Source organism: Hyperolius riggenbachi, chromosome 2 (genome assembly GCF_040937935.1).
Source record: "Hyperolius riggenbachi isolate aHypRig1 chromosome 2, aHypRig1.pri, whole genome shotgun sequence".
Classification (NCBI taxonomy): Eukaryota; Metazoa; Chordata; class Amphibia; order Anura; family Hyperoliidae; genus Hyperolius; species Hyperolius riggenbachi.
The window spans coordinates 316929450-316938282 of record NC_090647.1 but is presented as its reverse complement, the minus strand read 5'-3'; positions in this window follow the sequence as shown (position 1 = coordinate 316938282).

Below are 8833 nucleotides of genomic sequence, written 5' to 3'. Positions count from 1 at the left end.
CTGTATACACAGCATGCAGGTACAAAATCACCACTGTACTCACAGCATGCAGGTACAAAATCACAACTATACTCACAGCATGCAGGTACAAAATCACGACTGTATACACAGCATGCAGGTACAAAATCACGACTGTACACACAGCATGCAGGTGCAAAATCACCACTGTACTCACAGCATGCAGGTACAAAATCACAACTGTACACACAGCATGCATGTACAAAATCACCACTGTACTCACAGCATGCAGGTACAAAATCACGACTGTATACACAGCATGCAGGTACAAAATCACCACTGTACTCACAGCATGCAGGTACAAAATCATGACTGTACACACAGCATGCAGGTACAAAATCACCACTGTACTCACAGCATGCAGGTACAAAATCACGACTGTACACACAGCATGCATGTACAAAATCACCTCTGTACTCACAGCATGCAGGTACAAAATCACGACTGTACACATAGCATGCAGGTACAAAATCACGACTGTACACACAGCATGCAGGTACAAAATCACCACTATACTCACAGCATGCAGGTACAAAATCACGACTGTACACACAGCATGCAGGTACAAAATCACGACTGTACACACAGCATGCACGTACAAAATCACCACTGTACTCACAGCATGCAGGTACAAAATCATGACTGTACACACAGCATGCAGGTACAAAATCACCACTGTACTCACAGCATGCAGGTACAAAATCACGACTGTACACACAGCATGCATGTACAAAATCACCTCTGTACTCACAGCATGCAGGTACAAAATCACGACTGTATACACAGCATGCAGGTACAAAATCACCACTGTACTCACAGCATGCAGGTACAAAATCACAACTGTACACACAGCATGCATGTACAAAATCACCACTGTACTCACAGCATGCAGGTACAAAATCACGACTGTATACACAGCATGCAGGTACAAAATCACCACTGTACTCACAGCATGCAGGTACAAAATCACGACTGTACACACAGCATGCAGGTACAAAATCACGACTGTACACACAGCATGCAGGTACAAAATCACCACTATACTCACAGCATGCAGGTACAAAATCACGACTGTACACACAGCATGCAGGTACAAAATCACGACTGTACACACAGCATGCACGTACAAAATCACCACTGTACTCACAGCATGCAGGTACAAAATCATGACTGTACACAAAGCATGCAGGTACAAAATCACGACTGTACACACAGCATGCAGGTACAAAATCATCACTTTACACAGCATGCAGGTACAAACTCATCACTGTACACAGCATGCAGGTACAAAACCATGACTGTTCACACAACATGCAGGTACAAAATCATGACTGTACACACAGCATGCAGGAACAAACTCATGACTGTACACACAGCATGCAGGAACAAAATCATGACTGTACACGCAGCATGCAGGAACAAAATCATGTCTGTACACACAGCATGCAGGTACAAAATCATGACTGTACACACGGCATGCAGGTACAAAATCATGACTGTACACACAGCATGCAGGTACAAAATCATGACTGTACACACAGCATGCAGGTACAAAATCATGACTGTACACAAAGCATGTAGTCTCCCTTCAGACTAAAATCTCTTACAGACTAACAACGACTGTCACCCACAGGGACTGGGATTTAATGCCTTGGACAACATTGTGGTGCCCAATGCTGTACAGATGCATTTAGCCTCCAGCCTAGCAAAATGTTCACTTGCTAGGGAGGGGTAGGGGAACTGATGGCACAGCTTGCAAGAGAACTGCATGAAGTGGACAGGTTGAGTAGGAGAACAATGCCCTAAGACTGAGCTCAGCCTAGATGATTGGCCAGGCTGATCGCTTGCAGACGCATCAAGGGGGATTACACACGTTAGATTCATGGCTAAGCATTATCTACACGGCTTAAATCCATTTGTTTTGTGAAATGATCACTAGTGATTTATTTCAGGTGACAGTCTAGTGTGTGCACAGGTGTCCACCAGCATTAGTGGCCTCCTCTTCAGGTATCAGCATCTTCTATTATAGTTCCAGTCACAAACTGCAACAAAGCAACTCCAACGTGTCGCCCCATCCTCTCTGCATAGAAAACGCTAGGTCATTTCTAAGCAGTTCATTTGTTCAATGATTCCAGGCAGGCTAGGGAAACATTTATCCCAGATGTGTATGTACCTACATAGGAATTATTTTAGGAATTTTCTAAGCACATTAATTGCATTGCAAATCTTATGCATGGTATCTGCAAAAACTACACTAGTGTGTTAATTTTCATAATTGCCCCTCTTTTGTACTTTATGCATGATTTGTAGATATGTTTTTACACAACTTGCTTGCATCCGAGGAGCATGAAGATTTTATACTATTGTTCTCAATGCAATAAACAACAAATAATCCACAGCATATGTAAAGCACATGAAAATACACGGTGAGACATGATTGGGATCTCAAACAATATGTGAACAGGAATATTGTTTATTTGACTCAAAACTTTGTCAACTTCTCTACAAGTGAAGTCAGACTCCCCCAAATACAGTAGCCATGACTTACATGTTTTAGCGAATACAGTAACTTTCATCAAAGCTTTTTTACCATTTTAGAGGTGCCACCAGTTGGCCCTTGGAGAGGAACGGGTGAATGTGGATGAGACTTAATTGATCAAACCTGCATTTTACATTTATATGTGCAATTTTTACACAAGTACTGGAAGTTATTTATAACTATGAATACAACCTTTTACTTTGAGAATAAATGAAACCTATATTTTAACGAACAAAGCCAGCGCTTCTCTGTCTGTACTAATTATCTATATGATCCTCACTATGGTCTGTTTTGTGCTCAGTACAACGCTATGAAGATAACTGAACTATAAAAAATAAAATAATAATAAACAGCCATAGTATCCGCAATTATAAGTGGATATATATATATATATATATATATATATATATATATATATATATATATATATGTATGTATATACACACACACATACAGTGGGATGAGAAAGTTTGGGCAACCATGTTAATCGTCATGATTTTCCTGTATAAATCGTTGGTTGTTACGATAAAAAATGTCAGTTAAATATATCATACTAGTAAAGAGGCCCACCCGTTAAAAAACGGGCACTAGGTCAAAGCCCCCCCCCTGCAATGCGCACACATATGCGTCCCGCTTGCTCGTTCCCCACCACTGTCTGAAGTATATGCACACAGGGAGCTGCTTGTTTGGCAGTTGGAAAAAGATGTCATTTCCCACAATGCAATAAGAACCTCTGTGAACCACAGACAGCAAACTGTCAGATCTGGGCCTGTGTCCTAACTGTACTGGTTGCGCACATGCTCAGTACAAAAAAGCCAGGGACACGCAACCAGTGGTGCTCACCGCCAGGTCGTGATCACGCTTACGCGTGGATTCACGACCATTTTGACGCATTCCGCCTCGGACACGCTAAGCCGTGAATAGATTTTCAACCACGAAAATCTACTTCGGCTTCGCGTGAATGCGGACAGAAATCCGCATTCACGCTCGTGAAACCCGGTGCTGAAGTCGTGGTTTGCGGAAATGCGTCAAACTATGCGGAAGTGACACATTGCAGGCCAATCAGAGTGCCCCAGCCAGGCCCTAGCAACCAATCACAGGAGGGGAGCTATGCCCTCCCCTCCTGAATATAAAGCGGCGGCCATGATGGAAAAGCTCTGTCCTTGCTAGACTGTGGTGCTGAGAGGATTATCTCCAGGCCATTGTTGTTTGAGCAAGTGCATTTATTGTGTTAAAAACAAAGCGTTTTTTTTGCTAACACTGCTCTTATACTGTACACAGTTAGCTAGTCAGTGAGTGATTGCTGTAGTTAGTTGTAGTCAGTGTAGTGTAGTGGGAGTGTGGGAGTCTAGTGATTATTTAACTGTGTGTAGTGCAGGCAGGTTCAGTGCTGCAGTGTAGTCAGTGTAGTGGGAGTGGGGATTATCTGTGTGTAGTGCAGGCAGGCAGGTTAGTGCAGCTGCAGTGTTCACTTGTATATTCCAGTGACAGTTATACACTTGTACTATTTGCAGGCAGCCAGTCACACCGCCGGCGCCGCCACTCTCTGCCAGCGCTGTTCATTCATTCTGTCAGTGACCTTGTGCCGTGCCCAGTGCCCACTGCTCGCTCGCTGGCATATGAGCATCTCATTACACAGTGTGACATCCTTGTGTGCCCACTGCATCCTTCAGTGACCTAGTTGTATATCCAGTGCCCACTGCATCCTTCAGTGACCTTGTACTGTGCCCACTGCATCCTTCAGTGAGCTAGTTGTATATCCAGTGCCCACTGCTGTGCCCACTGCATCCTTCAGTGACCTTGTACTGTGCCCACTGCATCCTTCAGTGACCTAGTTGTATATCCAGTGCCCACTGCTGTGCCCACTGCATCCTTCAGTGACCTTGTACTGTGCCCACTGCATCCTTCAGTGACCGAGTTGTATATCCAGTGCCCACTGCTGTGCCCACTGCATCCTTCAGTGACCTTCTACTGTGCCCACTGCATCCTTCAGTGACCTTGTACTGTGCCCACTGCATCCTTCAGTGACCTAGTTGTATATCCAGTGCCCACTGCTGTGCCCACTGCATCCTTCAGTGACCTTGTACTGTGCCCACTGCATCCTTCAGTGACCTTGTACTGTGCCCACTGCATCCTTCAGTGACCTAGTTGTATATCCAGTGCCCACTGCTGTGCCCACTGCATCCTTCAGTGACCTTGTACTGTGCCCACTGCATCCTTCAGTGCCGTTGTACTGTGCCTGGTGCATCCTTCAGTGACCTTGTACTGTGCCCACTGCATCCAGTGATTCATTACTAGCAACATGTCTGGCAGGGTTTCGCGGGGTGAGAGGAAAGGGAGTTCAATTGCCTCAGCCACTTCTGGGACTGCTCCACGTCCAGGGAGAGGACGCCCAGCTGTACGTGGTCGTGATGCAGCAGAAAGGGGGGCAGCAAAGCCTGGGCCGAGTCAGCGGACGCCATTGTCCAAATATTTTAAAGTTTCTGGTCCCCGTGTGGTGGTTGAGCAAATGGAACCTGACGTACTCATGGACATCATGACTTCCTCCCAGACCTCTACTGTGAGCACCACTCCAAGCAGCAGCAGCAGCCAACGTCCCACGCTTGTTGTGACATCCACCCCAGCACCCACTGGTCAGCAGCCCTGCCAGGATGACAGCGTTCTGTCCCTCAGTCCGGCTTCTGGGAACCTGCTGATGCAAGAAGCTCAGGACTTACTGGGGACTGATGTGGCAGAGATTGAGATCGGGCCACAATCACAAGCGTTGTTGAGTTCTGGTGATGAAGAAGAGGGGTTTGTGTCTGGGGATGTAGGGACAGAAGAGGAGGCGGGGGAGTCAGAGGAAGACCTGGATTATGATGATGCTGCTGATGATGACGACGTTGTGGACCCTAACTATGTGCAGCCTGCTGAGTCCGTGGAAGAATGGTCAGAGGCAGAGCAGGATGACGAGTCACCTCGGCCTAGGCAAGGATATCGCCATATGTCAGGCAGGGGCATCGGCAGCAGTGGGCGTGGAGGAAGTAGACAGGATACTGCTTCAGCCGGCACCACCACCATGCAACCCCCGGCAACTACTACCACACATTGTTCCGCTGCACCCTCTGCTAGTGGGGGCCGCAGTAAATTAAAGTCACCAGTGTGGGATTGCTTTGAGGAATGTACTGATGACAAAAGGTATGCGGTGTGCAGGTTATGCAGCAAAAGATTGAGCCGTGGGAAAAGTCTGAGCAAGATGGGTACCTCATCCCTCCTGGGCCACCTGAGAAGCCGCCACTGCCGCGAGTATGCGGACTTTAAGAGGAAGCAGGCACTGCTGGCAGGGGTTCCTGAGAGCAGAAGGCCCACCAGCGCAGCAGCATCATCCCTCCCTCAGGGTCGTGAATCCCCCACAGCAGCAGCAGTAGTAGCACGCAAGCGCTCTTCCACCTCGGCTACTCAGGACACAGACATTGAGGCTGGCAGCCAGTGTTCGTCTCTCTCCTCTGTCTCCCCTACATCCCAGCGTCGTCAGACCCTGCTGAGCGACACCTTTCAGGGTCTGACCAAGCCTCTGCCTCCAAGCCACAGGCGGATCCGCAAACTAAATGGCTTGCTGGCCCGGGCCATGGCATCACAGCTGCTTCCCTACTCCCTGGTGCAGGAGGGGAGCGCCATGCGGACACTGCTCCAATTTGGCATCCCCGAGTGGCAAGTCCCCAGTCGCCACTATTTCAGCAGGAGCGCGATCCCAGCACTCCACAAGTTTGCGGTGGAAAACGTGGCCCATTCCCTGGACTACTCTGTGGGCAAGCGGGTCCACGTGACTACTCGTGGAGTAGCAGATTTGGGACAGGTCGCTACCTGTCCTTTACGGCCCACTGGGTGACACTGATGGAAGGGAGGGAGGACAAGAGCGCATCAGCCCAGCTAGTGGTGCCACCACGCGGGATCAGGGGGGATGCAGAAGGGTCCTGTCACGACACTCCCTCTGCACCCGGAAAGCAAGCCCGCCTCGGCACTGCCAAGCCCTTTTAAAATTGGTGACCCTGGGAAAGGAGAGGCTTACGGCCACCAATGTCCTGGCCGCCCTCAGGAAGCAGGAGCGGAGGTGGCTGACCCCCAGAGGCCTGGAAGTGGGGTATGTGGCAGCCGATAACGGGGCCAACCTGGTGGCTGCAGTGCAGCAGGGAAACCTCCAGCACATCCCCTGCTTGGCCCACGTGCTCAATCTTGTGGTGCAGCGCTTCATGCGCACCAACCAGGGGATGAGCGAGCTGCTGCAGGATGCCCGGGCGGTAGTACGCTTTTTCCGCATGTCAGCCACTGCCTCTGCACTCTTGTCCACCTTACAGCAGCAGTATGGAAGGCCACAACACCGGATGATCATCGACATGCCAGTTCGCTGGAATTCGACTCTGGCCATGTTGGAGCAGCTGTGTCAGCACAGGCTGGCTCTTAGGGCCTACATGCTAGACCCAAGTGTCCCCAGCAACCAGCAAGTCCCCATGATTACTGCCACTCAGTGGACACTGATGCAGCAAGTATGCCTGGTGCTGAGTCCCTTCCTGGAGGCAACCAAGATGGTCAGTGAGGAGCGGGCCTCTGTGTGCCAGTGGGTACCCTTGGTTTGTCTACTGGAGCAGGCAATGGACAATTTAATTGAGCGTGGGGATGAAGCCTTGAGGCAGTTGGAAGAACAGGAGCAGATGGCAGCACAGTCCAGCTCAGAGGAGGGCTCACAGCAGGTAGTGGAAGAGTTGGAGGTCCCTAACCTGAATGAGGAGGAGGAGGAGGAGCAGAGTGCAGCAGGCGTTGTACGTGGATGGCAGTTTGAGGAGGACAACGACATGGCACAGGAAGAGGACAGGCATGCGTTATGGGACAATGGCAAGGACGAGGAAGATCTTGCTGGCAGGGCCCACTTGTTTCCCATGGCTGTGCACATGTTGCGCTGCCTTCGCAGGGACCCCCGGGTGATCCAGATGCGTTCAAGGGAGGACATCTGGATTACCTTGATGCTTGATCCCCGTCTGAAGGGGAAGCTGGGAGACTTAATGACGCCATCTACCACCGAGCAACGCACAAGGGAGTTGAAGGAGGCCCTTGTGCGCAGACTACTGGAAGCATTCCCCGAGCCTTCCACCCCCACTGTAACTGCTCTGCCAAGCCAGCAAGAGGTGCCTGCCATTGCCACTAGCAGCACAACAACAACCACCAGCAGCAGCAGCAGCAACTGGCGCCCCGGAGACCTGAAGAGCCTAAGCAAGAGCCTGTATGCAGTGCAGCAGCCCAGAACAGAGGTGCCCGCCACAGCATCCACCACCAACCAGCACAAGCAACGACTGACCACCATGGTGTCTGACTATATGGGGTCATCCAGCGGGCTCAATGACACCGACAGCCCCGTGGACCCCTTGGAGTACTGGGTCAAGAGACTGGACATCTGGAGCGAGCTTTCCCAGTACGCCCTGGAACTCCTATCCTGCCCTCCTTCCAGTGTCCTCTCAGAGAGATGCTTTAGTGCGGCCGGTGGCGTGGTCACAGAGAAGCGCTCTCAGCTCTCCCACGCCTCTGTGGACAAACTCACCTTCCTGAAAATCAACCAGGCTTGGGTGGAAGGTGAGTTCCTGGCCCCTATTGTCGGACACAGGGGGACATGAAGTGGCTGCTGCATGTGCTGTTGTTAACTATGCCTGCCTTTATAAAGACAGTTACTACCTGCCTAGTGCCTACCTTGGTTAATTTTTTGGTGTTGTGGTACTACTACCAGTAAGTTGCCATGGTCCTCCTTCTGAGATGCTGAACTGACCGCCCGCTTTGTCCTCCTGACTCAGTCGCTACTACACTCTGCGTTCACACTGCCCGGGTCACTGGGTGCATTTAATTTTTTGGCCAGCACTATGACGCTGTGCTACTACTACTACCACCAGTATGTTGCCATGGTCCTTCTGTGCTGCTGAACTGACCGCCCGCATTGTCCTCCTCCTCCTGACTCAGTCGCTTCCACCAATGTACTCTGTCTGCGTTATCACTGCCCGGGTCACCGGGTGCATTTAATTTTTTGGCTAGCACTATGAAGCTGTGCTGCTACTACTGCCACCAGTATGTTGGCATGGTCCTTCTGTGCTGCTGCTGCTGAACTGACCGCCCGCATTGTCCTCCTCCTCCTGACTCAGTCGCTTCCCGCTGCTGCACTCTGCATTCACACTGCCCGGGTCACCGGGTGCATTTCATTTTTTGGCCAGCACTATGACACTGTGCTACTACTACTACCACCAGTATGTTGCCATGGTC